This window comes from Macaca fascicularis, chromosome 4 (assembly GCF_037993035.2).
Source record: "Macaca fascicularis isolate 582-1 chromosome 4, T2T-MFA8v1.1".
NCBI classification, from domain to species: Eukaryota; Metazoa; Chordata; class Mammalia; order Primates; family Cercopithecidae; genus Macaca; species Macaca fascicularis.
In genome coordinates this window covers 152280513-152299610 of record NC_088378.1, presented here as the reverse complement: position 1 = coordinate 152299610, position 19098 = coordinate 152280513, and the positions used below count along the sequence as shown (strand labels likewise).

The 19098-nt window shown below is 36.1% G+C and overlaps 1 protein-coding gene across 6 annotated transcripts in view; it reads left to right on the top strand.

Moving 5' to 3' along the window:
* The window catches only part of CDKAL1 (CDKAL1 threonylcarbamoyladenosine tRNA methylthiotransferase), a 713545-nt gene that overhangs the window by 122824 nt on the left and 571623 nt on the right, over positions 1-19098 (top strand). The gene's annotated exons all lie outside the window — the stretch shown is intronic.

The window sequence follows — 19098 nt, the reverse complement described above, 5'->3', positions numbered from 1 at the left end:
TCATAAATGGCCCTTATTATTTTGAGGTCTGTTCCATCAACACTTATTGAGAGTTTTTAACATGAAAGGATGTTGAATTTTATTGAAGACCTTTTCTGCATCTATTGAGAAAATCATATGGTTTTTATCTTTAGTTCTGTTTGTGTGATGAGTCATATTTATGGATTTGCATATACTGAACCAGCCTTGCATCCGGGGATGAAGCCCACTTGATCATGGTGGATGAGCTTTTTGATGTGCTGCTGGGTTTGGTTTGCCAGTATTTTATTGAGGAGTTTTGCATTGATATTCGTCATGGATATTGACCTGAAATTTTCTTTTTTTGTTGTATCTCTGCCAGGTTTGGGTATCAGGATGATGCTGGCCTCATAAAATGAGTCAGGAAGAAGTCCCTTCTTTTCAGTTGTTTGAAATAGTTTCAGAAGAATGGCTTTTTGAAGGTTTTTGTGTGTGTCTATCTCCTTAAGAATGACACTTTAATGGGAACTTTTCTAATAAGTGATTTCAGTGTTTGTGAAGTTATCTAATAGGTGATTTTTGAGGATTTGTTAAGTATTAACTATGTGTTCTTCTCAGAGAATCGGTGCATACTTTGTGAAGTTGCCTGACACAGTCCTTGCCTCTTTTCCCTGTCCATTAGCACTGTTCTAAGTGCTACAGTATCTGGTTTTCAATAGAATTGCAGTTTGTTGAAGGGAGGTGGGTATATTAAGTCCTTGCTTCTTGCTTTGTTCCTTCAAGCTAACGTGGAAGAAGTATCCTTTTTTCACATTTTCTCTGAATTTTATCCCCATGCATCTTCTTAGAAACTTTATTCTAGAAATTATTTCCTCATTCCATATTTCCAATCTCTCCAACTCCCCTGGAACCTTTTCACTGGTATTTAAACATAGCTGGGTCTAATCAGCCCCCTGTACCCCTGTTATTATTGTCCTACATTTTTTCTTGCCTTCCCAGCCAGACTTTCAAAAGTTCTTCTCTTCTTAATTTCATTCTTATACTCATTCGTTTTCCCCTTTATTGGTTTTATTGTGAAATACATTAAACATATAATAGCATTTATAAAACACATACAGTTTAAGTAATAATAAACACTTAAACATCTGCCACCCAGTGTAAGAAATATAACAGTGTCAAGACCATAGAAACTGCCGTGTTTTCAATCATAACTCCCAAGAAGTAACCTTTATCTTGACTTTTGTGAGTCATTTTCTTGCTTTTATTGATGTATCATCTATTAAGTATGTCTCTAAACAGTGTGTTGTCTTGTTTAGCTCTATTTTGAACTTTTATCTGTTGAACTTACACCGTTTGTGTTCTTCTGAGATTTACATCTTTTTCTCAGCATTACGCTTTGAGATTTATTCATGTTAATGGGTGTAAATAACTCTGGTCATTCATAGAATTTGCTTCAGTTTATTCATTTTATTACTAATAGAGTTTTGAATTTTTCCCAATGTTTTGGCTTTCATGAACATTCCTGCTGTGAATATCTTAAACATGTTTTCTGGTGCACATGTGTAAGAATTATTCTATAATATGAACCTGGGAGTTGAATTACTGGGTAACATATCTGTGTACATTCAGACTTTATTAGGTAACGCCATTTTCTTTGCACAAATGGATGTAGTAGTGTGCATTCTCACCAGTAATGGATGTGTGTATTTGTTGGTTTCCATTCTTGCCAGTACTTGATATGGCCAGACTTAAGTTTTTGCAAGTCTGTTGGTGATGATGGTATTTTGTTTTGGTTTTAATTTGCATTTCTTTTTTTTTTTTCTTGAGACAGGCTCTCACTCTGTCGCCCAGGCTAGAGTGCAGTGGCAGGATCTCAGCTCACTGCAACCTCTGCGTCTCGTGTTCAAAGGATTCTCCTGTCTCAGCCTCCTGGGTACCTGGGATCATAGGCATGTGCCACCACGCCCGGCTAATTTTTTTTTTTTTTTTTTTGAGAGAGAGTCTCACTCTGTCATCAGGCTTAAGTGCAGTGGCGCAATCTTGGCTCACTACAACCTCCGACTCCTGGGTTCAAGTGATTCTCCTGCCTCAGCCTCTTGAGTAGCTGGCATTACTACTAGCTGGCACCACCACGCCTGGCTAATTTTTCTGTTTTTATTGGAGATGGAGTTTCACCATGTTGACCAGGATGATCTCAATCTCCTGACCTTGTGATCTGCCTGCCTCGGCCTCCCAAAGTGCTGGGATTATAGGCGTGAGCCACCACATCTAGGCAATTTTTTGTATTTGTAGTTGACATGTGGTTTCACCGTGTTGGCCAGACTGGTCTCGAACTTCTGACCTCAAGTGATCCACCCGCCTCGGCCTCCGAAAGTGCTGGATTACAGGCGTGAGCCACTGTGCCCGGCCTTAGTTGCATTTCTGTGATCATGAATGAGGTTGAGCTTTTTAAAATAGATCTATTGGCTATTTAGATTTTACTGTTTTTGTAAAATGGCTTCTCAGGTCATTTGTCTATTTTTTTTTTTTCATTTTAATCATTTATTTGTGGCCATATATTATGTGTCTTACAGATCCTAATCCTTAGATATTATACATGTTGCAATATCTTCTCCCAATTGTGGCTTATCTTTTCATTTTCTTTTGTGGTATCTTTTGGTGAAGATAAATTCTGGTTTAAAATTTATTAATCCATTCTTTTTGGTCTGTGTTCTTATTGTTTAAGAAGTCTTTTCTTACTCTGAAGCTTTTAAGATATTCTCCTATATTTTCGTTTAAAAGTTTCATGGTTTTTACCTTTTACATTTAGGTCTATGATTCATCTGGAGTTGATTGTTATTATTTTTTGTTATGGTACCAGAAGGGGTCCAATTTTATTTTATGTTTTTCTCTGTAGATAAACAATTGTTTTCAGTATCATTGATTTATTTATTTTAAGTTCTGTTCTTTCTCCTTTTATCTGTGCATCACCCACCCTCTCATATGTTGAGCGTCCATAGATGTTTGAGTCTGTTCTTGGTCCTCTGTTACATTCCTTTGATATATTTCTTTATTCTGGTTCTTGTTCTATACAGTCAGAAGTAGTATAGAGTTATATCAAGGCTACCTATCTGATAGTGCTAGTACCTTTCTGTTCTTCTTTAAGAGTGTATCCGTTTTTAAGTTCAACAAGGAATACTGTTGTGCGTTTGTGATTACATATTTTTAATCTTTAGATGATTTTGGGGAGAAATGAATCTTCACAATTTTGAGTTATCCAACTCAGTTCTATCCTGATTTTTAAGGATTGATTCTTTTCTTTCTGTAGCTCTTGTGCATCTTTTAGACTTTTTTCTCCCAATGCAGATATTCAATTATTCCAGTGCCATTAACACAATAAACTTACTCTTTCTTCTTTTGCCTGCACAGTATGTACTTTATATTTTTATACTACTGTAAATGGTAAACTTAAAAAATTTTTCATTTTCTGTGTTTGCTGCCTTGGTCAGGGAGTTAATTGTAGTAGCAGTGTGAAGGATGGTTGTGTGTAAGGAATAGTATAGATCAGGAGTCCAGTGAGGTTGTAGTTGTAGTGGTTGTAGAGTGGTTGTAGTCCAGGTACAGAGGATCTCATCTAAAGTGGAGGTGTTCAGAATTGGAAGGAATACATTGCCTTGAGAAGGAAGAATTCTTTATATCAGGGGTCTCCAACCCCTGGGCTGTGGACCTGTACTCGTCTGTGGCCTGTTAGGAACCGGCTGCAGAGCAGGAAGTGAGTGGTAGGCGAGCAAGCATTACTGCCTGAGCTCTGTCTCCTATTAGATCAGCAGCAGCATTAGATTCTTACAGGGGCACAAACCCTATTGTGAACTGTGCATGTGAGGGATCTAAGTTGCACTCCTTATGAGAATCTAATGCTTGATGACCCGAGGTAGAACAGTTTCACCCCAAAACCATACCCCCCACCCCTGGTCTGTGGAAAAATTGTCTTCCATGAAGCCGGTTCCTGGTGCCAAAAAGGTTGAGGGGACCGCTGCTTTACACGTTCCATATTGTCCGAGATGGCTCTAAGGACTCTGGCTAGAAAGAAGTGAGGAATTCTAGGAAGGGAGTTATTAAGAGATGACATGTTTTGGTTTTGAACATGCTGTATTTGAAGTTACAGATAAATATTTTAATAAGATGATGAATATACTTGAACTTTATTGAGTGTCTTCTATGTGACAGGCAGTGTTCTAAGTGCTTTAGATGAATTAGATATTATCTAGCTTAATTCTTGCAACCTATCAATGAGTTGTAGATTACATTTGTATTCCTGTTTTATAGGTGAAGCAGCATCTGTTTTACAGATGAAGGTCTCTAAGGCTGTTCGGTTCATAAATGGTAGAGGAGGGATTTTAACTGAGGCAGTCTGACTAGAGTCTGTGCATTTAACCATTTTATTACTGTGCTTCCTAGATAAAGATGTCAAGTAAGCGGTTGCAGAATTGAGGCAGATATCAAAGAGGTCAACACTAGAAATAGATTTAATATTGTTTGCATAGAGTTGATAGTTGAATGTGATGGCATCTTTAATTCAAAATGGTGGAGGGAGCAGAGGAGTTCTTACCTGAGTGATGGCAAGAGGTAAGGGAAGGGAGGATGGAAGAGGGGAATTAGGGTCACATTTAGGAGCAGAAGAAGGATGAATTAAACTAAGGCAGAGAATGTTATTCACCAGATGCTGTTCATTTTCAGAGAATGCTTTTTTTTTTTAAATGAGAAGCCTGTGATTATCCCAAATTATCTATTTTCTCTCTATAGAAAGGTAAACAAGATACAAAGATACTTTAGTGCTACTGATACCCCGTATGTACTGAACCCAGAGAATATAGTTTCTGTGATTATCAACTTTATAATGTAATTAATGGACATAGTTCTAGAGTGTTTCTAAAAGTTTAAAAACTCAACTATAACTTGTGTCAGTGGGTTTTGTTATATATGTGTTATGAATATGGTTCAAAGTAATGATATGCTGTTTGAATTATTAAGTAGAAATGACACAAGAAAAGTTTACCATTTAAACACTACAAAGCTAGTGGTAGCAAGCACTGGTTACTTTAATATACTATTCTGCTTGATTGAAAGAAAATTTAAAAAGATATTATATATGATTAAGTATTTTTAATGGCCCTGAAGACTTTTGATCATCACAACTAATTCTTGTTAAGATAACACTTAAACTAACATTTGATTTCCTTCCATAATAAATACAATCCTGTAAGAGGTACAATAACAATTAACATTGGGAAAACATCAGATTGAGGTGACATTTATACATATGAAATCTTTCTGTGATGGATTACTCTTGTCAAGCATTTTGCTTTATTTAGAGATTTTCCCAGTTGTGGTCACCATTGCCTAACAGAAAACAACAAAGATGAGTAGTGTAACATTGTTAAATGTTAAGCTGTGCTACACATGTGCCTTTTCTCATCCTCCAGCTCCATCCTTTCCCTTTGCTATCTCTTGCATGCATTTTAGTTTTCCATGAGAGTAAGGTAAAGCTTAGATTCAAAGACTGCCTGATAAGATATTGCTTCTCCTTCTGTTGCTCCCAATCCTTTATACCCAAATGTAAAGATTTACAGCAGTGGGGTGGGACCTGTCTTTTTCTAACCTGGGCTCTTTACCCATGATTGCTTTACTTTGCTACTCATTCCTGTGTGTCATCATCTCTCCACCATCTGCTTTGGTTTTCCTTCAGTACTTCTTGGTGTTAAATAGTTGTTTTAAATTATGCATCACATCATTTTGTTTCTCTTGAGCCACCACACAAAAGATCACCTTGTTTTGACAGGAATAAAGAAAGATGACTCTAAGGGATTTACTGTCTTTCATGTGATTAATACAGTCTCATTGATTAAGATCCAGAAATTGTGAATTTGTGACATAACAGTTATGGACTGAATTATTTTGTCGTTTGTTTTGGGGCTTTACTTTTTTCAAGGTTTTACAGTGTTTGTATTATTGATATTCAGATTGATAAAAGAGTAAGAATTTTAAGTAGCAAAAATAGAGATAAGAGTGACTTATTGGTTGCCTTTTCACCTTAGAAATCTGAAATATTATTGCCCTTTGTAATTTAGAAAGAATCACTAGTAAGCCCCCTGTGTTATGATGGCAGTCTACTGGATGCACACTATTTCCTCTTGAGCATTTGTCAGTTGCCCTGGCTTTGTTTTATCCATTAGACCATTTTGATTTAGACAATATAGCCTTTAACTTGGGGGGTTCTTGAGTAAATGAAAAAGATCAAAAGTTTCAAAAAATAAAATTTGCTCTTAATGATAATATCACATCAGAAAACTCCTTTGGTTAATGCTTTATAAAAGTGTGGGATCTTTTCCATGCCACCTACAGGAGGTCATTCAGAGGCTGGTGAAAATAAACACATCTTGTGTGTCCTATATAAATGATGGAAAGAATAGCCAGCTTGCTTTGATCATGGACTGTCAACCTCTATTTGACCTTGTGCATTATTAACCCAAATGGGCACTGTGGTTTAGCCATACTGATAGTGGATAGACAGGAGACACTTGTTTTTAACTGCCTTTGCCTGTAGAAATAAATGGTAATGTTGAAGGGATGGCTTAGGTATCTGAGTGTAATTACTTGAAACAATAATTGAAAATAAAGGCAGAACTGGATAAAGACAAAAAATGTGTGTTTGAGACAGAGGATACCTACTTTGTATAACATCTTTTCACTATAGGAAAGCGCCTTACATGCTATTCTGTTGAGCAAAACCTAAATTATTGGATTGTCATTCCTATTATGAAAATATTCTTTGTTTTATGTAGATTTATTTTTTGAGTTCTTTTTCTTCAAAAATTGAAGTTGCGGGAGGTACCAGAATATTATTTCAACTTGAACTTGTAGAGTAAATTGCTTTCAAGAAAGCTGACTTCATAAGAACAGAGAAGTGGTTGCCCTTTCAGTTAGTAATTATCCAGTTTAAAGGAATTAAAAAAAAAACCCTTTCCAGTTCTCTTGTTAACCACATTCACTAGTAATTTTTTTTTTTTTTTTTGTTAACCAAACTTCTAAAAGTTACTTTTATTTATTTTTTGAGACCGGGTCTCGTTCTGTTGCCCAGGCTGGAGTGCAGTAGCATGATCATGGCTTACTGTAGCCTCATCCTCCCAGGCCAAAGCAATTCTACCACCTCAGCCTCCTGAGTAGCTGGGACTACAGGCACACGCCACCACACCTAGCCAATCTGTTATTATTATTATTATTATTGTTTTTAGTAGAGATGAGGTCTTGCTATGTTGCTCAGGCTGCTCTTGAACTCCTGACCTCAATCAAGTGATCCTCCTGTCTTGGCCTCCCAAAGTGTTGGGGATTACAGGCATGAGCCACCTTGCCTGACTTCCAAAATTAATTTTTAATTAAAAAAATTTGGCATTAGAAGGTAAAAATCACAGGGTTTTGGTTTGGCCTTTTGTGAGAAATAAGTTAGATAATGCAAGTTATTTGAGTTATACTTTAAATAATACTATAGTTTGTTGATTTTTTGTTAAACTTAGATATTTTAATTTTAACTCTTCTAATTATATGAAATGGCTATAGTTCAGAATCAGTTTCATCGTCTAATTTAAAATGTCAGTGCCAGATTCAGTGAATCGTTGTGTGCTTTTCCCAGTCAGAATCTCATTTTTTTCAGCTATCCTTGCCCTCCAAAAAGTATCCTTTTACATGGAAAGTTAGTTCAAAATATTAGACTGCTTGAATTAATTAGTATTATTGGTTAGGTATTATCTACTAAGATTTTTTTTTTCTCCCAACAGTGCTATGCTTAATATGGATTTACATTTTCCTACCATTTCTCATCTGCTTCCACTGTTAGATATTGTCTGTATGCTGATTTCTCCCAGATCTTTGTCTTTGATCTTTATGTCTCCTTACAGGCTCCAGCCTTGTGTATCCCACTGCTTCCTTAACTTCGCCATTTGGATGACCTTGACCGTGGATGCCTCAAATCATCATGTCAGGGCCTCCTCCTTATCTACCTCACCTTTTCTCCAGCTGGCATTTCCATTAGTAGTGCCCTTCTTCTTTGATTGTGGTCATCAGGAATTGCACATCATTTCTTAGTGTAACAAGGGGTTTTAAAAAGATGTGTTCAATGCCTCCCTCTCCTACCTCGTTTCTTGCCACTAGGTTATAGAATTTTACTTCCTCCCCGACATTAGAAAATTTCCCAAGCACATAATGTATTTGCATATGTTCTTCCCTTCCTTGGACTATCCTTTCCCTTTTCTCCAAATGCATGCCCTCAACCTCCACCCATTCCACATTAATCCCACCTTGCTAAATAGTTGATCTTTGGAACTCATGTCAGAGATAACACCTGAGGGGGCATCTCCCTTCTAAGCCTCACCTCACCTCTTAGCTCCAAGGTCTGTTCCATGCTAGTTCTTTATCTCATATTAACATCTGTTGTTGCACAGTACATTTTATTATTTGTTTACATATTTGGCTTGCTACTAGATTGTGAGTTTTGAGGTTAGGATTATTGACCTCAGAAAAATTCTTTTTATAAAGCCTTTGACCCTCTGACTCTACTATGTAATGATTTTCCTTGTCCTGGGAAACAGATACCATTAATAGACAAAGACCATTTGTCAACGGTTGTAAGAATGTTCTCCCAAGGTTGTAGTGAGTCCCCTGACAGATGCAGGCTGTGTATTTGTAAAAAGGGGAAAGAACATTCTAACTTCCTAATTTCTAATTTCTAATATTGTATTTCTGAGGCAAGTAGTAAAAGGAGTAAGAATACTCCCTACTTGGAGTAGTCACCTGGTCATGCTGGCGGGATCTTGTGCTCCTCACTATCCTGAATGAGCTCCGGGCCAGCTTTAGGACTGTGGCCATTAGATTAGTTAAAGCATCCCGTCTTGAGTGAGAGAGTAGGAAAGGTGGATAAAAACCTGGTTAGTGTTTGGCCTTGAGTTTGGCACACAATTATAATTACTCAATACATGTTTATATAATTAGGTTGAACTGATTTTTCCTCTTTTTGGGAAAAGGTTTAGTATCATTCTGCTGTCATTGCATCAAGTCATCGTTAATATATTTAAGTGCGTTATAAGTTGTATAAGTAATGTAACTGCATTAATATCAGAACACTTGTCTTACATTTGAGTATCAAATTGTCCAGATTTGAGAGTGAGCAGGATACACCAGATATACCACTAAAATTGAAAAAAAAAAAAAAAAAATCAACCGGTTGTTGTTGGGGAAGAAGTAGTAGTGTTGGAAAGGTTAGCTTGATAGAGGATTTTGTAAGATGAGTGAAAAAGATCTAAAAGGACAGTGATGTTGTCTCTGTTATTGACTGAGGTATCCTTGGTCTCTAGAACAGTGCCTGATGACCAGCATTGAGTTATTTATTCATTGAATTGAATTGAAAGATTTGATGAAGGTCAAGTTTCTCTAAATAAATTCTTGTTCATGGATTAGGCCTTATTATCTATCATATGTGAATTCATTTTATTCAAGTCTTATGTCACGGTTTTGTTTAGTCTGTTTCCTGTTGTTGCTAGGATTTTGTAATTTTTTCCCCCATGAGCTTGTTTGGAGCTGACAATGGTATTTGAGGAGCAAGCTTTCTAGAAACAGGTGAAGAGTTTTTTGTAAAGTAGGGGATGAGAGTTATGTATGTTCAGAGCAGCTTCTGACCATTTCCTGTTAGAGGCTTCAAATTGTCTTCTAACTCTGGAAAAACATGGAGATGAGTGAGAGGAAAGGCAGGATATTATCATGTGATGTATGCCAGTGAGCAATTTTATTGGAAATACAAAAGAAAGTCTATTTTAGTGTTTAACTCCTGGTTTACATTAAAAAAAAAAACCCAACAAAATGAAACTGTAAACTTACAGTTAAAAGATTAGTAACTTAATTTGCAAATCAGCAACAGAAAAAGCAGTTCAGAGGTAGTAGGCCATTTTAAAATGCAAAACTGAGTTTCGAGATATCCAAAATCTTTTTGAAGAATAGTATTTTGCATATTTTATGATTAATGTTACATCAACAGTTGCTTTGTTTTTGCCATTTTAAGCAAGAGAGTGAGTGAAAGAGGGCAGTGTATTATGTGCTGGCAACAGCTGGCTGATAGCATTGAAATACTTACGTCATTAATATATGTGTTGGCTGTTGTCCTAACAACTCTGTAGGTGGAGGCTCCAGAAAGCATGCAGAAACTTGCTTTAGCAGGATTAAAGAAGAAATCAACATGATCTAAGTCTGTTCTTTCAGCCAAGAGTGATTTCCTATTGTTTTGGTTTGAAAGACATTCTACTTATTCTTGGTGTGTGTGTTTATATAACAGCAGAGAAAAAAAGCCTCTTGTTTTTTTCTTCCCTTATTGTTTGCTCTAAGAGTGACAAATGTAATCTTTCGTAATTTTTAGTTAGTAGTATTGTTTAATAACTGATAATAAGTGAAATAAAAAACACATTTTCTTTAAACCCATAGGACTACCAAAGTATTAAATATTAACCCTTTTTATTTCTTACTTATGGTTACACTTAGGTGTCATTCTCTGGGCCACATTAATGAAGTTATGTAGATTGTAGACTATATTAAGGGATAGATTGCTATGATCCTGGAAAATTGGATAGGAGTGGCAGGTAATATGCAACTTACTTTTACCTAACAGCTGTGGATCTAAATCTTACTCAAAGTACCCTGTGTTTACATATTTTACTGTTTTTGTAGCTCTAAGGCTGAGGCTGGTCCCTACTGTACCTTTGACGAAAGGATGGCACTTTTGTGGGTGTCAGAAAGAGTGCATAGACACAGTGCAGCACCACTGTGTGGCTGTCCCATATTAATAACACTGTCTTTTCTTTATCTGTCTGCATGCATTTTCAGAGTTCCTTAGGGGCAGCCACTGTATCTTTTATCTGTATCCCGGCATCTTATACAGTGATTGACAGTAATAGTTGAACAAATGAATGAACCAACTCATATGTATGCTTCCTTTGTATGTTTATCTTTCCCATCCCGTCCACCTTCTGCATCTGTCAGATCTCATGTCTTCCTCTGGATTTTCATGGAACTTTTTCTGTGTCTCTTTCTTATTAGATTTTAGGACTTTGAACTTGAGGTCATCTGCATGTCATGGAAAACCTAAAAAGCAGAGGCTTCCATGACTTAGGGGATTTGTTTTTCGTACATATTGCAAAGTCCACAGTTAGGAAATTGCTGGCTTTGGTTTACCAATTTAAGGGTGTGAGGAGTGAAGTCGGTTGTTTTAAAGGTCTTTCCCTGTTGGTGTCAAATGGTTATTGCTCTCTGGCCATCACATGCCCTTTCCCCCACAAAAAAGGTGGAAGTACCAAACTGGATGTGCCAACTGAGTCTGTCCCTTCTTTAAAGGAGCTTTATAGGAAGTCCCACTCAAAACCTATGCTTGCATCTCATTGTGTGGAGTCATATCACAGGACTACCTCTGTTTATAAGAGAGGCTGGGAAATGTAGTGTTTTTTCTTTGTTTTGTTTTTATACTTCTCACATTGTTGCTCCCAACAGAATTGGGGTTCTGTTAGTAAGGAAGATGGGGAGACGGGGATAATGTTCCTTGGCTTGATATCTCTGCTTTAGGATATAAACTTTGGGACAAGATATACATTTTATCTATCTTTCTATCATTTATCAGGGCCATTGTATTGGAGGAGGTCCTCAACATACTTGTTAACAAATTATACTTCTTTCTCCTGTAATCTGTATTCAGAACATTTAAGAAATAACATAGTTGACATTTAAGAACTTTTGCTCTTTTTGCTTACTCCGAGTGGTCTCTGATGAAGGAATAACAGAATACACAGGAGCAGTTCATGGCTTAGTTGTTGGACACATATATTTTTTTTAAAATGGGACCTGCACATATTTTCTGCTCTTAAGACCTGCAATGACCATATTTGAAATGGAATCTATAAGGAAAATATATTTTTCATTGTTCTGAGATTCATTTCTGTGATATAATAATAATAAGCCTGGTTTAAAACCTAGATACTTTAATTTAGACATGAAACAAAAGTGGAGTTTATAATGATTACCATAGAGGGTCTTAACCAATTGGAACACAGGTTGAATGACAGTTAAATTCATTTTATAATTAGATGTTTAGAAAATAATATTTTGTTTAATTCTAAAAAACTTTAGGTACAGCTGATAAATACCACCTCTCACTAAGATGGAAATTTAATGTTTTAGATTTCACTTGAAAAAAAAAAATGGAGAATTTGATGTAACAAGTGAAAATCTAGCCAATGGAAAGAGTCTTACAAAACTTGCTGGAGATTTTTTGTAGGTTGGTGCCATTGGATATTATCAGAGGGAAGTTAAGCCTGTCAAATTCTCATTTCAGGATACAACCTACACATTCTGCAGTAGTGTATTTTTTATGTTTCTGTACACAGAAACTGTCGGAACTACCCAGATATAACTAGGTTCTGCTGACCCATTCTTTACTTTTTCTTTGTGTGTGTGTGTGTGCTCGCATGCTCAATGTAGATGCATTAAGAAAGAAACTGACAGAATCACGTGATAGAAACTGTTTTGGGAAAAATACAAATTAAAATGGATGTCAAGGATCGCTTTAACAGTATGTTTTAGAAGTCAACAGCTCATCCTTTGTGCCAACCAACAATTTGCTTTCCAGCTCATAAATTTTCTTTCCATTACAAGAGGAATCAGATAAGCAAGTTTATGGCAAAACTAAAAAGTTTAATTTGGTGCTTTCCTTAAGTACCTGTCAATATTTTATGATAGTTACTGAAGGAAAAGACTTGTTTTTCTTCAAATGAGAAAATGGTTTGAGTCAACATATTTTGTAGTACTTCAGTCATCCATGGTTGAAACATTGGTGAACTGTTTTGATGTTTTTACCATTTTAATTTAATAACAAAGGATTTGATGTCATTGATCAAGTAAATTTTTTACAAGGTAATTTTAAAAAGTAGAGAATAGAACTGGAATGTATTAATTGAGCAAATTTAAGAAATTTTAAAAAATTATCTTTTATCTAGGCTGCAAGCTCTTTCTTATTTGTCATTTCAGATACCTGTATATCAAGAAATTTGCAATATACCAACTTGGTAATCAGTAATGGGTGGCTTGAGGCGTATACAGCATAATTAGAACTTAAAACTCAGAGTGATCCAGGGCAAATAGTGGCCTGAGTATGTATTTTCGATCCCCTCATTGTCACACTGCCTAAATAACTTTGAACAACTGTGAGAGCCTTTGTACCTGGTGTTAGAGGGGAGCACATACGCAACTGAGATGCTGGGTCTTGGGCAGAAGTTGTGATGTATAGATGGAGTTGGGGGAGTGATCTTATCTATGTTCCTTATGGTGATGGAGAGCAGAGTCCAGTACCTAGAATCTGGAGAGTCTTAGCTCTCCCATAGACCTGGGGGCAGTGTCTTTAAAACTTATCAGACCCAGTAATCCTCTTATATAAAAAGTGTTTTGCAACATATCCTTTATTATACTGAAGTGAAAATGTTGAATAATATAATCTATGCACACACATAATTAACAAATCAATTAGCATAGTGGTCTGAATATAATTAATATAAGGAAAAAAAGAAAAAATTGTTAATGTAATATGTATTTCAAAATACAAATGCTTAGGCACAAATATACTAGAAGACCTAAGGAAATGGCCTGTATACAGAATTACAGTGACAGTGAGAGTAATGAATGCAGCTGATATGTGTGTAGCCTTAACAGCTTAAATGCCAGGAACAGCATTGGTGATCTAGTGATGCACATCTTTCCAGAATGGATAGTGACTCTTGCAAAGGACTTAATAAAACAAAGTGTGTTCTTCCTTCCATTTTCACAGCGGTTGGATTCCTGAAACTGTACAAGAAATACAATAAGTCCTCACTTAATGTCCATGATAAGTTCTTGGAAACTATAACTTTAATTGAAATGATGTGTAGAGAGATGAGTTTTTTTTTTTTCTTAGCAATGTTATAAAGAAACGGTTGAATGAAACAAGGTTATTCCAGGAGCTACTGTATGTAAAATGGAGATAGGTTCTAAGGAGATATTATAAATATATTTTTTACATATATGCATGTTAAGTGGGGCTTTCAGAACGCACGCAGGTCATATGGAATTCTCTATACAGCATAGATCTGTGTAGCGGAAGACATCTAGCAACTCTGACTTCTGCCCACTTAATGGCAGTTGTACCCTCCAGTTAGTATTATATCCAAAAAGATTTGGATTTAACCACTTACTGATTAAAATTTCTGTATGGCCTGAAACACACAAAACAAGATGAAAGAAAAACAGGAGAATATGGATGTGAAGGTATATATGACATTATGTTTATAAGTTTAAATAAATACTATTAAAGAGCTCCTTACATTAGACAACATAATTAGAAAATATCCAGAGGGCATAAACAGGCAATTTATGGAAGAGGATGTGCAAATAAAAAGGGAAAGATTTTCATTCTTACCAGTGCCCAGGGAAATACAGACTAAGTGAGATATTGGTTTTTGCCCACTAGATTTATTTATTTTTTTCCCCAGTAGGCCCTGTGCTCCTGAGAATATGGGGAACTGTTGTTTACTCTGGTACATTTCTGGTAGAAGTTTGAATTGCTATAATCTTCTGTGGAAGTTGTTTTTTGATAGGTATAAAAATTAAAAATTTAGCATTGATTTAGCAATCCTGTGTTTTATGACCCTCTCCTACAGACATTAAATATCTATTTGCTAGGTTAGGAACATACAGTTATTTATTGCATGATTATTTATGATACAAAAAGTGTTACAACAAATCTTATGCCATCTTAGGTATTCTTCTTTATGGGCACATATTAATACATTTTACGGCAGCTGATCCTGGAATCTGCTTACATAGATTTGCCCAGCTGAGAAGCAACTTGAGGGCTGGTCTACCCCTGCATTCCAAAGAATCCTTTTTTTTTTTGACTTATTAGTGATTATGATGACATTACCTTTTATTGAACTGTTTCAAAATACATGAAAGCATGCTCTGATGACATTTTTGAAGTGTCTGGATTCTGTTTGCTACTGTTTAAAGATTTAACTAGTTCTTTCTTTAATTAATACTCAGCTCTTCGAGCATCATCTTACCACTGGAATAGCATGTACCATTTGCCTCATCTTTCCATTTCAGGGCTGGTCAAAAGAGACACGTTTCAGACATTAACTAACTGAACATTCTTTACTATAATAGATTTGGAACTTTTATCTAAAACAAATGTTTATGTTCTCTGGCCACTGTGTTAAATATGTATGGTATGTCTCTTGTATTTGGCAGCAAATATCCATTGCATTTGATTCAGTTTTCACTGCCCTTGAAATAAATATACTTGTCCTGAATGGCAGTCTTAAGGATTTTCCAAAGTAAATGATGTTTGCACCACATCTGGCCTGCCATTTTTATGTGATATATTAAAGAGAGTCAGTGTTCATTAATTTGACAAATATTTCTTGAATGCCTACTACGTGTTACAGGCTTTGGCAATTCAAAGATTAATGATGCAGTCACTGCTCTTAGGAGATGACAGGTTAGCAAAAAGGGCAGAGTCTTAGCCAGATAATTATAATACAGTGAGGGAAGTGTGGTAATGCTTCTTTGTTGACAGTGATACCTGAATGGGTACGAATGTACTTCAGTTTTTAAAATCCTGGGTCTTTTTCCAGTCTCTACCCATCCTGGGTCTCTGCATCTTATTGTACATCCCCTTCCCTCAACAATAAGCAAACTTTGCTATCTGAGGTAACAAGAAATCTTGAGGAAGGGCAGCTCTGACTTTATTAATTCAGTTGCTCAAAGATATTATCAAAGACCCTAGGCACTAAGTACTTTGTATTTTTTCCTTATTTTTTCTCTTCTGCCATGTTCCATGTGATGGCTTGGTCTTCAGTGAAGTTAAAAAGTTACTTTCATAAGGTGGCTGCCTGGGTTTTGGACACCCCCGTGTAGAGGAACAATTTCTTTCCTCTATGTAGTTTTTGGGGTAAATTTTTAATCATTTTAGACTAATAGCAAAATTGTAAACATAGTACACTGAGTTTTTGTATACTCATTACCCAGATGCGACAAATGCTAATATTTTACCATATTATTTTACTTTTTTGGTGTATGTGATTTTCATGGCTAAAATTTTAAAACAAAAGGGCGTGCAATGGAAACTTCATTACAGCTCTGATGTTAGCCACCTATGCCCTTTACCATAGTATGTACAAGTGACTATGTAAGTATCTTTCCTCCGTTTCTCCTTTGTCTCTCTTTCGCTTCTTCTCTCTCCTCCCTTTGTATTTTTCCCTCCCTCTCTCTGTCTTCCCTCCCTGCCTCCCTTTCTTCCTCCAATTGTGTATCCTGGAATAATTCCATATGGATATATAAGAAGGTTCCTCATTCTTTGTAGATTCATAAAATATTTGTTTGTTCTCTTATTTATGGATTTTTAGTGTTCCAGTTTATGTGCGTGAAATTTTATTAACCAGTCACCTCTTGATTTTTTTGGTAGTAACTGACATTATAAATACTGCTTAGAAGAATTTTTAAAGTGTTTATTTATATTTTTGAAGATAGAGTCTCGCTATGTTGTCCAGGCTGGAGTGCAGTGTTTATTTACAGGTTCAGCCATAGCATACTGCAGCCTTGAAATCCTGGGCTAAAGCCATCTTCCTGCCTCAGCCTCCTGAGTAGCTGGGATTACAGGCATGTGCTACTGCTCCAGCTTATAAACATGTTTTGACTGGAAACTTTAGTTGTTGACTATGTAGAGTATGTAAACAGTTTTTAACTTGCATCTTGAAATAATAACATAGTTACTGAAAAGTTACAAAAATGGTGCAAAGACTTCCCATGGACCTTTCACCCAGCTTCCTTTAATGTTTAAATATTTTACATAGCCATAATGCAGTGATCAGACTGGAGAATTAATATTGATACAGACTTAATTCACATTTTGTCTTTTTTCTGGTTCAGGATCCTATTTAGGATTCTCCATTGCATTTAGTTGTCATTCACTGTCACCTCCAATCTGGGACAGATCCTCATTTTTTCTTCTTCTTTTATGACCTTGACACTGTTTAAGAATAGTTGTCAGTTGTGTTATAGAACACTGCTCAGTTTGCATTTGCTTGATATTTCCTCATGGTTAGATTCAGATGCTATGCATTTTATCAAGAATATAGGAATGGTGGATATTGCACTTGAGATTGATAAATACCAGTGTGTCATACCAAGAAGATTCAGGATGTTGATATACCTCTGTACTTTAACATGTAGTAACCAGGTGTAAACTTTATTTAAGGTGGTAGCTGTCAGTTTTCTCCACTGTAAAGTTACTGTCTTCTCCTTTGGAATTAATAGATATTTTGGGATTCTTTGGTACTGTGCACATATCCTATTTCTCATCATGCTCTCACCATTATAATTTTGGCATCCCTTGGTTATTCTTATCTGTAATAATCAATACAATTGTATTATTAAGTGGTGATTTTTCTGTTTCCATCATGTCTTCTCCACTTATTAATTTGAATTTTTGAGTGTAAAGAAGAGCTACAGAATGAGTCTCTTTTCTCTATTTATATATTCAATTATTTATTATTATTATTTTTTTGAGACAGAGTCTCGCTCTTTCACCCAGGCTGGAGTGCAGTGGCGCCATCTCAGCTCACTGCAAGCTCTGCTTCCTGGGTTCACGCCATTCTCCTGCCTCAGCCTCCTGAGCAGCTGGGACTACAGGCACCCACCACCACGCCCAGCTAAGTTTTTGGATTTTTAGTAGAGACGGGATTTCACCTTGTTAGTCAGGATGGTCTCGATCTCCTGACCTCATGATCCGCCCGTCTCGGCCTCCCAAAGTGCTGGGATTACAGGCATGAGCCATCATGCCCGGCCATATTCAATTATTTATATCAGTGTAGCCTCATGGTTCTTTATTTTTTGAGACATAATCCATAACTATCATTATCACCCATATTGTTCTGGACTTGGCAAATGGAAGTGTCTTCAGGTTGGCTCCTTTATCTTTTTTGTTGTTGTTGTTGTTTGTTTTCTTATTGAGTGAGGATTTCAATGACAAGCTATGGAACTCAGCTCACACTAATGAGAATGCTACAAGGCTTGACTTTCCCTCCGCTCATCTTAACCATTTTTAAGTGCAGAGTTCAACAGTATTAACTCCATTCACACTGTTACCCAATGCTCCTGTATCCTTTTAATATGCTTCTGTTTTGAGCACTTCCTTATTTCCTGGCATCGTAAGATAGTTCAGGCTTATCTTGTACTTTCCTTGCCTCAAGTCCTGGTTTGAGTCATTTCTTCTAGAAGCCCTGGTTCCTTTCATTGGTGAATGGTGTGAAGAAACCACAATCTGGGCACTAGATATGCTCATTGCTACTAGGATGTCATTGCTTCCAGGCACTCTTAGTAGACTTATATCTACTAAGACTTAGGAAATGTATATATTTACACAAACATCTATAACTATTTCTACTCATCTGTATATGTATTAAAAAAACACAAGGTCATACTATTCCCTTTGATTCTACTTCAACTGCATAGGATTTCATTCTAGCATCTCCCTTTTCTTATACGTTAACTCTGCTCTTTAACAGGGAAAAACAGAAAGTCTCATAGTCTACAACATATTTACATTATTTGTTCAATCCTATTAATCATATACAGTGGTTTCAAAATTACTAACCCCATCTCTGTGAAAAAGAAATTTTGCTAACACAAATATAATATTTATGTTTAGTCCTTTTTATCAAGTTTACTTGGGTTAATTCTTTACTTTGCCACTCAAATCAAATTCTGTTATTGATTTGTAACACAATTAGATTAATTTGTTACCACTTGTATTCCATTGTGGATTCTCCCCACTTCCTGGATGGTTTTAATTTTTTGAGTTTGTGAAATATGAGCATGGCCCTCAAAGTAAGAACGATATTAAATCGTTTACTCAGAGAATGATTACTGCCCACTCGTCCTTTTTGCCATTCCCATTACTCCATTCTTTCCATCTTGAGCCCACCTGTCTCCCATTAGCTTCTGACTTCTCCTTCCATTTATTTATTTTTTGTATAAACAGGCAGAAGT